This window comes from Ambystoma mexicanum, chromosome 1p (genome assembly GCF_040938575.1).
Source record: "Ambystoma mexicanum isolate Mex_15411 chromosome 1p, UKY_AmexF1_1, whole genome shotgun sequence".
In the NCBI taxonomy this organism is placed as follows: domain Eukaryota; kingdom Metazoa; phylum Chordata; class Amphibia; order Caudata; family Ambystomatidae; genus Ambystoma; species Ambystoma mexicanum.
In genome coordinates this window covers 649,481,836-649,493,865 of record NC_090921.1, presented here as the reverse complement: position 1 = coordinate 649,493,865, position 12,030 = coordinate 649,481,836, and positions in this window count along the sequence as shown.

Sequence of the window (12,030 nt, the reverse complement as noted above, 5' to 3'; positions counted from 1 at the left end):
TGGCAATGTTTTCATGCAGAGTTTTCACAGCTGGCATTTCTAAGGATTCAGGAGGATCATAGGCAGATGTCCGAGGATGCTGGCCATGTAAGGTAAAAAATGGACTTAAACCTGTAGAGGCGTGCACAGAGTTGTTGTAAGCGTATTCAGCTACCCACAAGATATTAAACCAAGTGTCTTCAGACTGATGCAACATACATCGGAGGTATTGTTCCAAGGTTTGATTAGTTCTCTCGGTTTGTCCGTCCGTTTGGGGATGATGACTGGTGGACAAGCGAATCTCCACCTTGGCCAGTTCGCAGCATTTTTTCCAGAATTTAGAAACAAAGTGGCTTCCTCGATCAGACACTACTAATGACGGAAAACCATGGAGTCTTACTACATTCTCCAAGAAGGTTTTAGCCAGGGCCGATGCTGTAGGTAAACCTTTCAAGGCTACAAAATGCGCCATTTTTGAAAAAAGGTCTACCACCACCAAAATGGTATCATACCCCTCACACATGGGTAGATCTGTGATGAAGTCCATAGAGAGAGTATGCCAGGGAGCAGGTGGCACACTCATCGGTTGAAGAAGACCAGCAGGTTTACTCTTTTGATTCTTGTTTTGAGCACGATTTCCGCAAGTGTTCAAGAATTGAACTACATCTTTTCGCCATGTGGGCCACCAATAGGATCTTTTCACTTTCTCCAGGGTTTTGGCAATTCCAGGATGACCCTCCAGCAAGGCTCCATGATAGTCGGAAATTACTTGAACTTGCAGCCTGAGCGTGGGCAAATACAGGCGATTCCGATAGAATGGCAAACCATCCAGAACACTGAAATTTTTACCCTTTGTCTCCCATTTCTGCAATTCGTCAGTGTTCATGCTAATTTTGATTTCCTCTCTCAGTTTCTCCCAAGACGAATCTGTTGTACCCACAACTCCAAGGACCTTTTCCCCGGGAATAATTTCCACAGGAGTGGGAGGCACATAAGCTTCTTCACCTTTTCCAATACGAGATAGGGCATCCGCCTTTCCATTTCGCACCCCCGGCCTGAATGTGATGACGAAGTCGTATTCGGCAAAAAAGAGGGCCCAACGTAGTTGACGGGAGGATTGTGCCTTAGCCGAGCGGAGGTACTGCAGGTTGCGGTGATCCGTAAAAATGGTAACGGTATGTCTTGCCCCAAGTAGGTGATGTCTCCATTCCTTAAGGGCACACTTGATGGCCAACAATTCCTTATCAGTAATTGTATAGTTGAGCTCTGTAGAGGAGAATTTTTTAGACCAAAAGGCCACAGGATGCAATTCGTGGGAGTCTGGATTTCGCTGTGATAACACTGCTCCCATGGCCACATTTGAAGCGTCTGTTTCCACCACAAACGGAAGGTCCGGCCGTGGATGCTGGAGGACAGGGGCTGCGGTAAATCTTTCCTTTAATTTTTTAAAGGCCTCATCTGCCTCTGTAGTCCAATCAAATGTTTTATTCTTCTTGAGTAAGGACGTAATGGGATGAACCAATCGTGAGAAATCGGACACACACCGTCGATAAAAATTTGCAAACCCTAGAAAACTTTGAATTCCTTTAACTGACGTGGGTGCAGGCCAGGTGAGAATTGCATCAACTTTTCGGTTGTCCATCTTGACTCCTAGAGCTGACAAAATGAACCCCAAGAACTCAACTTCTGGAACGTGGAAGTGACATTTTTCCAGTTTAACATATAGAGAGTTTTCCTTGAGTCGTTGGAGAACAGCAGTCACATGCTTGACATGTTCAAAAGGTTCATCAGAAAAAATTAGAATGTCTTCCACATAAACCACCACAAAAATATCCAACATATCTCTGAAAATGTCATTCATAAAGGATTGAAAGGCTGCTGGAGCGTTGCACAGCCCGAAAGGCATCACCATGTATTCAAAAAGCCCGTTTCTGGTTCGAAATGCAGTTTTCCACTCATCTCCCTCCTTTATGCGAATTAGATGATATGCCCCTCGGAGGTCTTGCTTGGTGAAGATCTGCGCCTGTTTTACTTGGTCCAACAATGTAGAAATGAGTGGAAGAGGGTAGCGATTCTTTACAGTGATTTGATTTAGAGCTCGGTAGTCTATACACGTTCTCAATTCTCCTTCTTTTTTGGGGACAAAAAATAGGGGCGATGCTGCTGGGGACTTAGATGGTCTGATAAATCCATTAGCCAGATATTGATCCAAATAGGTTTTCAAATGGGCATTTTCCTTTTCTGTCAAAGCATAAATTCGACTGCATGGAAGCTTGATCCTGGAATTAAATCAATTTGACAATCGTAAGGTCTGTGAGGGGGCAATACTTCGGCTTGTTTTTCCTCTTGGAACACATCTTGAAATTTCCGGTATTCATGGGGCAAGGAGCCTATAAGACCTAAGGTAATTTCTGTGGATCCCTCCTGTAGCATCATCTTCACTGAACTTTCCATGGAATTGCAAGAGTTTTGGCAGTCAAGAGCAAAGGTCAAGGTTCGTGTTCGCCAATTGATCAATGGGTTATGCTTTTCTAACCACGGCATTCCCAAGATAATCTGGAACTGGGGAGCTCGAATCAGGTCAAAAGAGATCCTCTCTCTGTGTCCCTCCTGGCAGAGCATAATAAGATTGTTAATGCATTGTGTAACCGGATCTGACACTAAGGGAGTGCCGTCGACCCCGGATACATTTTCTGCCTTTAACTTATCCGTTAAGGGAAATCCCAATTTGCTAGCCAGGTAACTCAATTTGCTAAATCAGAGTTGTTGCTTTTCAGTTCACGACAGAGAGCCAAACTAGACTAAAGATATACTGAATTTATGTTTGATAAAACCGAGTCTGGAGTTAAAACACTGGGCACTGTGTTTGACTGTAATGTTGGTACAGATGGACAAGTGAACAATATTACCCATAGTACACAATGGGCCTCATTCCGGGTTTGGAGCTAACCATGGAGTAATTAGCTCCATGGTTGCCTCCGAAACCGTCCCAAATCCGGCATGGTGAATGGAGTAATTACCGGTCCATTCCAGGGTTGGAGGGACCGGTAATTCCCCATTCACCTTTTGCCCTTCCCCATTCCCATTTCTGCCCCATAGGGCTCAATGGGAATGGGGAAGGAGGTAATTACGGCACCGTAAATTACGGTACCGTAATTACCTCCGAGGTACCTTTGTGGGTCCCATACTTAACTCCTGCTAAAAGCAGGAGGTAAGGAAGGACCCGCAAAGGGACCTCGGAATACGGAGGTAAGGGATTACCGGCATCGGCACCCTTACCGGTGCCGGTAATTCCTTACCTCCAACCTCGGAATGACCCCCAATGTCATTTGAAACTTCTTAGATAAATCAGACCTCTGATCTCTGAGGAAAATTGTGAAACTCTGGCTAGGGCCACTATTCTCTCGAGGATGGATTATTGTAGTGCCCTTTAAAGAAGAGCATCTAAAAAGAATCTGCATACCCTACAAGTGGTTCAAAATAATGCTGTGCGTATTATAAAACAAGTACCTTGTGGCAAACACACTACATTATATCGAAGGAATCTTCATTGGCTCCCTGTTCAGAAAGAATCCAATTCAAATTAGCGGTCCTCATCCACAAAGCTGTATACAGCTCTGCCCCTGAATACCTAAAGAATAGAATCACTACCTACTAACCAGTTAAACCTTTACATTCAAGCAACGCTATGCTGCTAAACGGATGAAAGCAAACAGGAAATCATCCCTGTTTATTGCATCCTCCCTTTGGAACATGCTTCAGTTGAATTTATGCTTGGACTGTAACCTGGCTTCCTTTCGAAAGGGATTGAAAACGCATCTGTCTGAATAGTTATCATCAAATCCTTATTATGCTGTACCTCTCTAGGCTCAGTGTCATTTGTTTTGTTCTGTGTGTTTTATGTTCCCACATGCTGATGCCTGTTGGGTTTTCGGTGTGTAATAAAACCATATAAATAAATAAATAAATAAATGTAGAGACCAAAAACAGAACTGCTTAATGTGAGTAAAGAATCTCCTGCGGCCATTGCTGTTCAACACAGAACACAATGTGCAGCACACTGTGTGCACATATCAAGGAAGACACAAACAATCTCAAGCCTTGGCCCTCTGTCACCTGGATTTGGCATGCCCTTTTGGAAAGTCTTCCAGCAAATACCCTGGCTCCCTTGAAATGTGTCCTGCATGCTGCAGCATGACTAAAACATGACTAACCTTCCTGGTTGTTACTCTTTTTCCCCAGTTAGCAAGGCCCGCCCACCTGGTGCCTTCCTGTTTGCCGCTCTTTTTCCTTACGTACGGATTCCTCCAGCCTCTTTTCCTTTGCAGATGGGGAGCAGGTACAAGTAGATCTTGGTCACCTGGCCTAAGCCCCGCCACCTGGTGTCTTCCTGGTTGCTGCTCTTTTTCCCCACTTAGCAAGCCCTGCCCACCTGGTGCCTTCCTGCTTACCGCTCTTTTTCCCTATTTAAGGAGCCCTCCAGCCTCTTTTCCTTTGCAGATGGGTAGGAGGTGCAAGTGGATCTTGGTCAGCTGGCTTAAGCACCGCCCACCTTCTTAGCCCTGCCTTTTCCTTCCTGCCCTTAACTCTTAGATCAAGGGTGTCTCTCGGCCAGGCGGTCAGGCATCCGAGGCGAAGGGCAGGCAAAGAAAAAGGCAATTTCTGTTTGGAACTGTTCAGACCAGTAGGATCCAGCGCCTGGTCCCCTGCTCAGACAGCAGGTAGGCATGTACCAACATGTGTTTACACCCTCTGTCCCCACAGGCCATCCCCACCCCTCTTGTCCCTCTGTGATGTTCCCTTGTGCCCCCCCATTATCACACGCACGTGTTGGCTGTTTTTGTTCATTCTGCTCCCCTGCCCCCCTCCAACCTACTTCTGCAGGAGTCTTTTCTGATACAATTTGGTTTCACCATCGCTGTCTCGTGGCCAATGCTGTACTTGACTTTTATGGACTTCATTGATTCACGGTGCGTCACTCTTTCTCATGGTAGCCCTGAATCATGCTGTTCCCATCTTCATCTTGTATCCAGGCTTGCAACATTATGTGTTACTACTGACTTCTGCAATTGTATTCGCTGTCCCCTCTTGCTTCTCCACTCTTTTTGACTGCTTACTCTCTGTTCTCTCCTCCTCTCCCTTTCTCCCTTTTCCTATCTCCTCCACTCCTCTCATTACGTTCTTCTATGCACTTACTTTCTCAGAATTGTCCCTGGACCTTGTATGATAGCAACCTCGTCTGTCTCCTCCCCCTTCCGCTTACTTGTTTTTTTTTTATCACCCCCCAGAACTATATGAAATGTCATCAGGCATAGTACGATAGTTGCTTGTTTTGTTCCTCCCCCTTCTGCACCCCTCTCCCACACCTTTTGTTTTCACCAGCTCTAGCGGAAATGTTGTCAGGCCTAGTACGGTATTCGCCTGTCTGTTTCCATTTCCTTCCCACTCTCCCCCTTTCTTCCTTGTCTATGGGCCTCATTCCGAGGTTGGTGGTAGTCATGGCGCTATTTGCGCCATGACTGCCACCAATAACGGGTCCGGCACCGGTCCGGTTAAATGGGGACTTACCGGTGTAGTCTGGCCTTTGCGGGACTGGTAAGTCCCCATTGAAAATGCAATTCCCCATTCCCATTGAGCCCCCGCAGGGCTCAATGGGTATGGGGAGAGCGCAAATAATGGGCTCGCGTATGTCAAGCCCAATATTTGCGCCCTGGTCCCTTAACGGGCCCCGTCCATAACGGCTGGTCAGACCAGCCGTTAATGGATGGACCTGCTAAGGGACCTTGTAGTAGGGCAGTAAGGGATTACCGGCACTGGTCTCCTTACCAGTGCCCGGTATCCCTTACCGCCCACCTTGTAATGACCCCCTATGTCTTAGCTCTTGCACTATCTGAAATGTCATCAGGTCGAGTACGATAGTTAATTTCACATCCTTACTGTTCATGGCCTGTAAAAATGCCCTTGTATTTTCCCTTGTTCCCTCCCTTGAGTTGAAGCGCTTTGAAACACATTGTGTATAGGCGCTATATAAATAAACAATCATATCATATCATATCAAAGGACTCAGCAAATTCGACCGCATCACCCCGACCCTCATCGATCTGCACTGGCTTCCCCTGCAAGCTTGTATCATCTTTAAATCCTCCTTCATTATCTACAAGGCTGTAACTCTGAAGTCCCAAAGCTACCTCAAGGAGAAACTCTGCAGGCTTATAATACACCAGAAGTAAGGACATGTGCAGACTTGAATTCTGCTGGTGCAGGAAGGAAAAAACAAGAAGACAGTCCTTTTCTGTGTACGCACGAAGAATCTGGAACCTCCTCTTCATCAACATCCAACTCTCCCCCTCGCTTCTACAGTTTATTAAGGAGCTCAAGAACCACCTTTTCAAGGAATGGCTCCTCCCTACCATCAGGACCATACAGCGTCCACTCCCCACCTTATCTGAGACTGGGAAATCTGGTCCCCACTGTTTCCTTGCCTGGTTACTTGTAGATCCATTGCTGACTATAACCCTCCCTCTTCTGTTGCTGGATCCCCAATCCCTTATTTGTCTGCTCCCTAGCATTATTCTTCCTCCAATGATTGTAAAGTGATCTGTTGCTTCCCAAAAGCTTGGTCTGCACTCAATGCATACCCCAATACTAATACTGTGGCAATGTGGCATGCTCTAGAGCCCTGTTGGAGATGGTAGTGGTCTTCCCTCCCCCTCATGGCAACAATGGTTTAACACTGAGTGAATTTGACTTTTCCAGACAAATCTAAAGAAAAGTCTTGAAGTTATTTTTTGGCTTGAACTGTGTAGAGGAGGTCCCAAATAAAGCCTGCACTCCAGTCACCCATTTCGAAGTACCAGGAACGTTCACACCGAGATATGTGATGAATGATGAGCAAATAAACCAGCAGAGATCCGCATTAGGGCTCTGCCCAGTGCCTATCAGAAGAACAATACCTATTGAAGTACCAATAAACAGACAACCATGGAAAGTAAGGTATCCATTGAAAAAACCCTACCAGCAAATGAAACGAAATGGAGATTGCATAAACACTGTCCCGGAAGAAACTCAACATGCCTTAATTGAAGATGAATGGTAAAGACACGAGGGCCCAGACAGACTCACAGATGAAAGAAACGACAATCAAAAGATGATACACAGAGACGAAACGCCATGAATAAGGACATCATGAACTTAGAAGGAGAGACGATGTTGAAATATAAAGAAACTTAAACTGTAAAGCAGGATGGAGATATTCAAATAGCTAACGCCTGTACATATGCCTGTAACCGCAAGAAGCTAAGAAAGCAGTGCGGCTTGCTATGCTTAGTAGAAGAATAGAGCGGCAAGCGCCACCTATATACATATATCTACCTCAACGAAGCACACTATATAAGTGCAAGTCCACTTTACACAAAAGCAGAATCAAATCAGGTTACTACGGGTCAAACAGGACAGGATTTGTATTCCAGCTAAAACGAGAAGAGACGAAGGAATCGAAACTCAGCAGGAGCAGCCCATGCCTGGGAAGTGGAGGTCAGACCAAGAGAGGGAGGCGAACAGTAGCTTCGCGGAATCGAAACTTAAGAACAGAACAGCCTGCCCCAGGAAGGCCAAGATAAGGAGGCCCAGGCAGGTGGTGAGCCAAATAAGAATTAAATGCACAAATATAAGGAAGACTAAGCAGATTCACGGTGTGCTAGCACGTGACCAGCCGAGCGAGAAGAGGCACCTACACCTGGCTGTCTCCCAAACAGAAAATACCATAACTTTTTCTGACAAGAAGCTACATTTTCGAGGCCGACCACAGCCAACTAATTGACACATAGGGCCTCATTACACGGATGGCGGTAGGGATTTACCGGTACCAGTAAAATACCGGTACCGGTAAATCCCTACCACCTTACTACGAGGTCCCTTTGCGGGTTGGGGGATTTAAAGCCTGCTTTTTGCAGGCGTTAAAATCCAACCCGCTAAGGGACCTCGGAGCTAATTACGGCACCGCAAAATTGCCTTTCCCATTCCCATAGAGCCCTATGGGGCAGAAATGGGAATGGGGAAGGGCAATGGCGGAAGGGGGATTTACCGCCCCTCCAACCTTGGAATGGGGCGGTAAATCCCCTTTCCGCCAAGGCGGTGCCGGTATTTTACCGGCATGAGCCATGGCGCTAATAGCGCCATGGCTCACCGCCTACCGGGTAATGAGGTCCATAGCCACTAAAGTACTGATTGATGGAAGGGAGGCCGGGTGAATCTTGGGGTATCCTGCACCTGGTTGACCATTCTGCGTGCTGCTAATTAAAGTGGAGATTTATGCATGGGGTTGAAGCCAACCCAATCACAATGGACCAAATAATCTAGGGTCCTATAGATAGTGGAACCAATGGGACGTCGTACTTTTAGTGACGTCCACCGTAGTCATTTTTGAAGAAAGGGCTTAGATGCTCACCTGATAATGTTTAACCAATCCTCACACTCCATTACCACATACAGATATAGCACCTATATTTAAGTTACCTTTTCCAACCAATGAAATTGCATGATAACTTGTGAGTGTTACACGTCAATGATGATGAATTTTGGTTATAACTGTTACTGTTTGCATGAAGTTGTTGGGAGTGGAAGCGAGACGGGCTATGACATCACTGTTGATTTCCATGTTTCCCCGTTTTTTGTACTTGTCATTAAACTGACTCCCCTTTGCCAAACCATTGAGTTGTCCTTATTGATTGGTGTTGGAGTAAGAAATCCTTCACCCCCATCCACCTCAAAGTGCAGCTATCTCATCTTAAAGTACTGCAGAGCAAACTCTGACTCTATGGGCCGGTCAGGGGTCTCTCTAGTACACTTGGTAGCAGAGGATGGTTGGTGACCATCGATTATTGATTAAAATAAGACACCTATTGACCGTCGACATAAAGTAACTCTAGGTCTTCGGCAATATCACAAGTCCTTTGCCATTCGGCTGAGACCGTGAAGCTCCCCGTAGACAATGGTAGTATAAAGCAAGACTGTAGTCGGGGCCTTAAGGGACCCGTTTTCCCAACACATCCCTTCCCATTCCTACGGGCAGCTGATCGAGCGAAAATCTGAAGCAGGCTGTAACGAAGTCGGTTTTCGTGATGGTCCAGAGACGAACAATGCCAACAATGCGAATGGTGAGTGAAAAATGTTCTGGCAAACGTGCATGCCTTAGAAACAAGTAAAGGGAAAAGGGAACGGAGGGAGGAGGAAAAACCAAAATATAGTTAGAAGTAGAGAAGGCTATATATATAAGGGGATAATGACTTAAGAATAATTGAATAAATAGAGGTTACCTGTAACGCTTACCTCAGAAACTCTGCGGGAGCACTTCTCTGGAAATCTGTTTGGTGCTATTCTCAGTGTGCGTAGTTAATCTATGCAGTCTGGTGATCTACAAGAAACATTCAGTAATCCTTAGTATACTAGTCTAATGCACCCGTTCAGGAATTATCTCTCATACACTTCAGGAGGCGTTACCTGTAGTTTGTTTTTTGGGAGCTCTCCATCCTGCTTCTACGCAGGGGCGCTTGTTCTGAAGAAGGGAAATGAAATGCGATTTTCTGAGGGAAGGATGGATAGCAGGTGTGCGTGACATGCAACGAATGGGGTGATAGGAATAGATAAGGAGTTAGATACTATTCCCGGCAAGAATAACTATGATAAGCTGTTCCATTATATTGACGTGCATGAACACCTAGTCACATCCAGCCCAACTATGAGGAGCAACTCAATATGCGTGTGAACAATTGGCCAGAAAAAGGTTAACTGCAGAGATAAAGTATAATTCTTTTTCACATTAAACGTGTGGTGTATGCTAACTCGTGAAGAAGACTTTCCACAACTAACAACATGACTCTAGTAGTTTTACTGACTGGAAGCAACTGTAACATTCCCCAGAATTGACGACTCAAAACCTTGTCACCGAATTGGAATACTACCTAGCATGTGTGGAAAGGCTGACTGACAGGGGAACAACTTATTACTGTTGTTACAAAAACCATGAAACTCCGCTGACTGAAAAGGCACGCTAAAAAACAAGGGCGCAACAACATAAACAGCCAATACTTGCGGTAACAGCTGCTTGACGAAACAACAGGCTTCAAACTGCTGAGGGAGATTTGCAAATGTTCCGCTGACAGGAATGAGCGCGGCAATTGTACTGAGGTAACCGTGAAGGCAACTTGCGAGAATGCTGCCTAAAATCAGACACCAGGGAAATACTGTGGAAGTGACGGGAAATGTACACTAACTACAGAGGGAAAACTATGGAACCATGGCAGGAGGTCATAAGAGTGGGCTGAGGAAAACTGTGACAGGAACTGGAGCCGCGGTAAGCGTACACTGCAAAGCAGACGACGCGAAGCGCGGAGCAGGTGAGAGGAGGGACTTATATATGCTGTGAGTGTGAAGCACTAGATCATGACGGTTACTTTTCATAGAACCCCTAAGCCGCCATTTTAGGTGATGAGGAAGTGTCTTTCCCCCCATAGCCTAAACATGGTTCTTTCCGTGTTACGGACCAAGCATGATAAGCCATGGTCCACGAATTCTTAGAGACTAATCTAGGGGCATGACCCAAGCTCATGACAGTATTCCCCCCCAAAACCCCTCCTAAGCCAGCATTCCCCTTGGTGGGCTTGCACGGGTTATTTCTATGAAAGGCTCTCAGCAATCTAGGCGCATGTATGTTCTCTTGGGGTTCCCATGTTCTATCCTGAGGACCATACCCCTTCCAGTCCACCAAATAGAACAACTTCTTGCGCACCACCTTGGAATCCAGAATAGCCTTGACTTCATACTCTGGTTGGTCAGTCTCAACTTCCATTGGGGCTGGAACTTCATGAATTCTGGTATTCGGGCTGACTGGCTTCAACAGGGAAACATGAAACACTGGATGGATTTTCAAGTTTCTGGGAAGGGTCAACTTCAAGGCCACAGGATTAATCACTTTTTCGATTGTAAATGGTCCCAGAAATCTTGGAAGGAATTTTCGTGACCCCTATAATGTTAAGTTTTTGGTAGACAGCCACACTAAATCTCCAACCTTGTAATCGGAGGGTTTTTTCTTTTGAGATCAGCAAATTTCTTCTGGGCCTCTTTGGCAACTAACAAATGCTCTCGTGCCTTGACCAGTGCGGTGGCAATGTTTTCATGCAGAGTTTTCGCAGCTGGCATTTCTAAGGATTCAGGAGGATCATAGGCAGATGTCCGAGGATGCCGGCCATGTAAGGTAAAAAATGGACTTAAACCTGTAGAGGCGTGCACAGAGTTGTTGTAAGCGTATTCAGCTACCCACAAGATATTAAACCAAGTGTCTTCAGACTGATGCAACATACATCGGAGGTATTGTTCCAAGGTTTGATTAGTTCTCTCGGTTTGTCCGTCCATTTGGGGATGATGACTGGTGGACAAGCGAATCTCCACCTTGGCCAGTTCGCAGCATTTTTTCCAGAATTTAGAAACAAACTGGCTTCCTCGATCAGACACTACTATTGACGGAAAACCATGGAGTCTTACTACATTCTCCAAGAAGGTTTTAGCCAGGGCCGATGCTGTAGGTAAACCTTTCAAGGCTACAAAATGCGCCATTTTTGAAAAAAGGTCTACCACCACCAAAATGGTATAATACCCCTCACACATGGGTAGATCTGCGATGAAGTCCATAGAGAGAGTATGCCAGGGAGCAGGTGGCACACTCAGCGGTTGAAGAAGACCAGCAGGTTTACTCTTTTGATTCTTGTTTTGAGCACAATTTCCGCAAGTGTTCAAGAATTGAACTACATCTTTTCGCCATGTGGGCCACCAATAGGATCTTTTCACTTTCTCCAGGGTTTTGGCAATTCCAGGATGACCCTCCAGCAAGGCTCCATGATAGTCGGAAATTACTTGAACTTGCAGCCTGAGCGTGGGCAAATACAGGCGATTCCGATAGAATGGCAAACCATCCAGAACACTGAAATTTTTACCCTTTGTCTCCCATTTCTGCAGTTCGTCAGTGTTCATGCTAATTTTGATTTCCTCTCTCAGTTT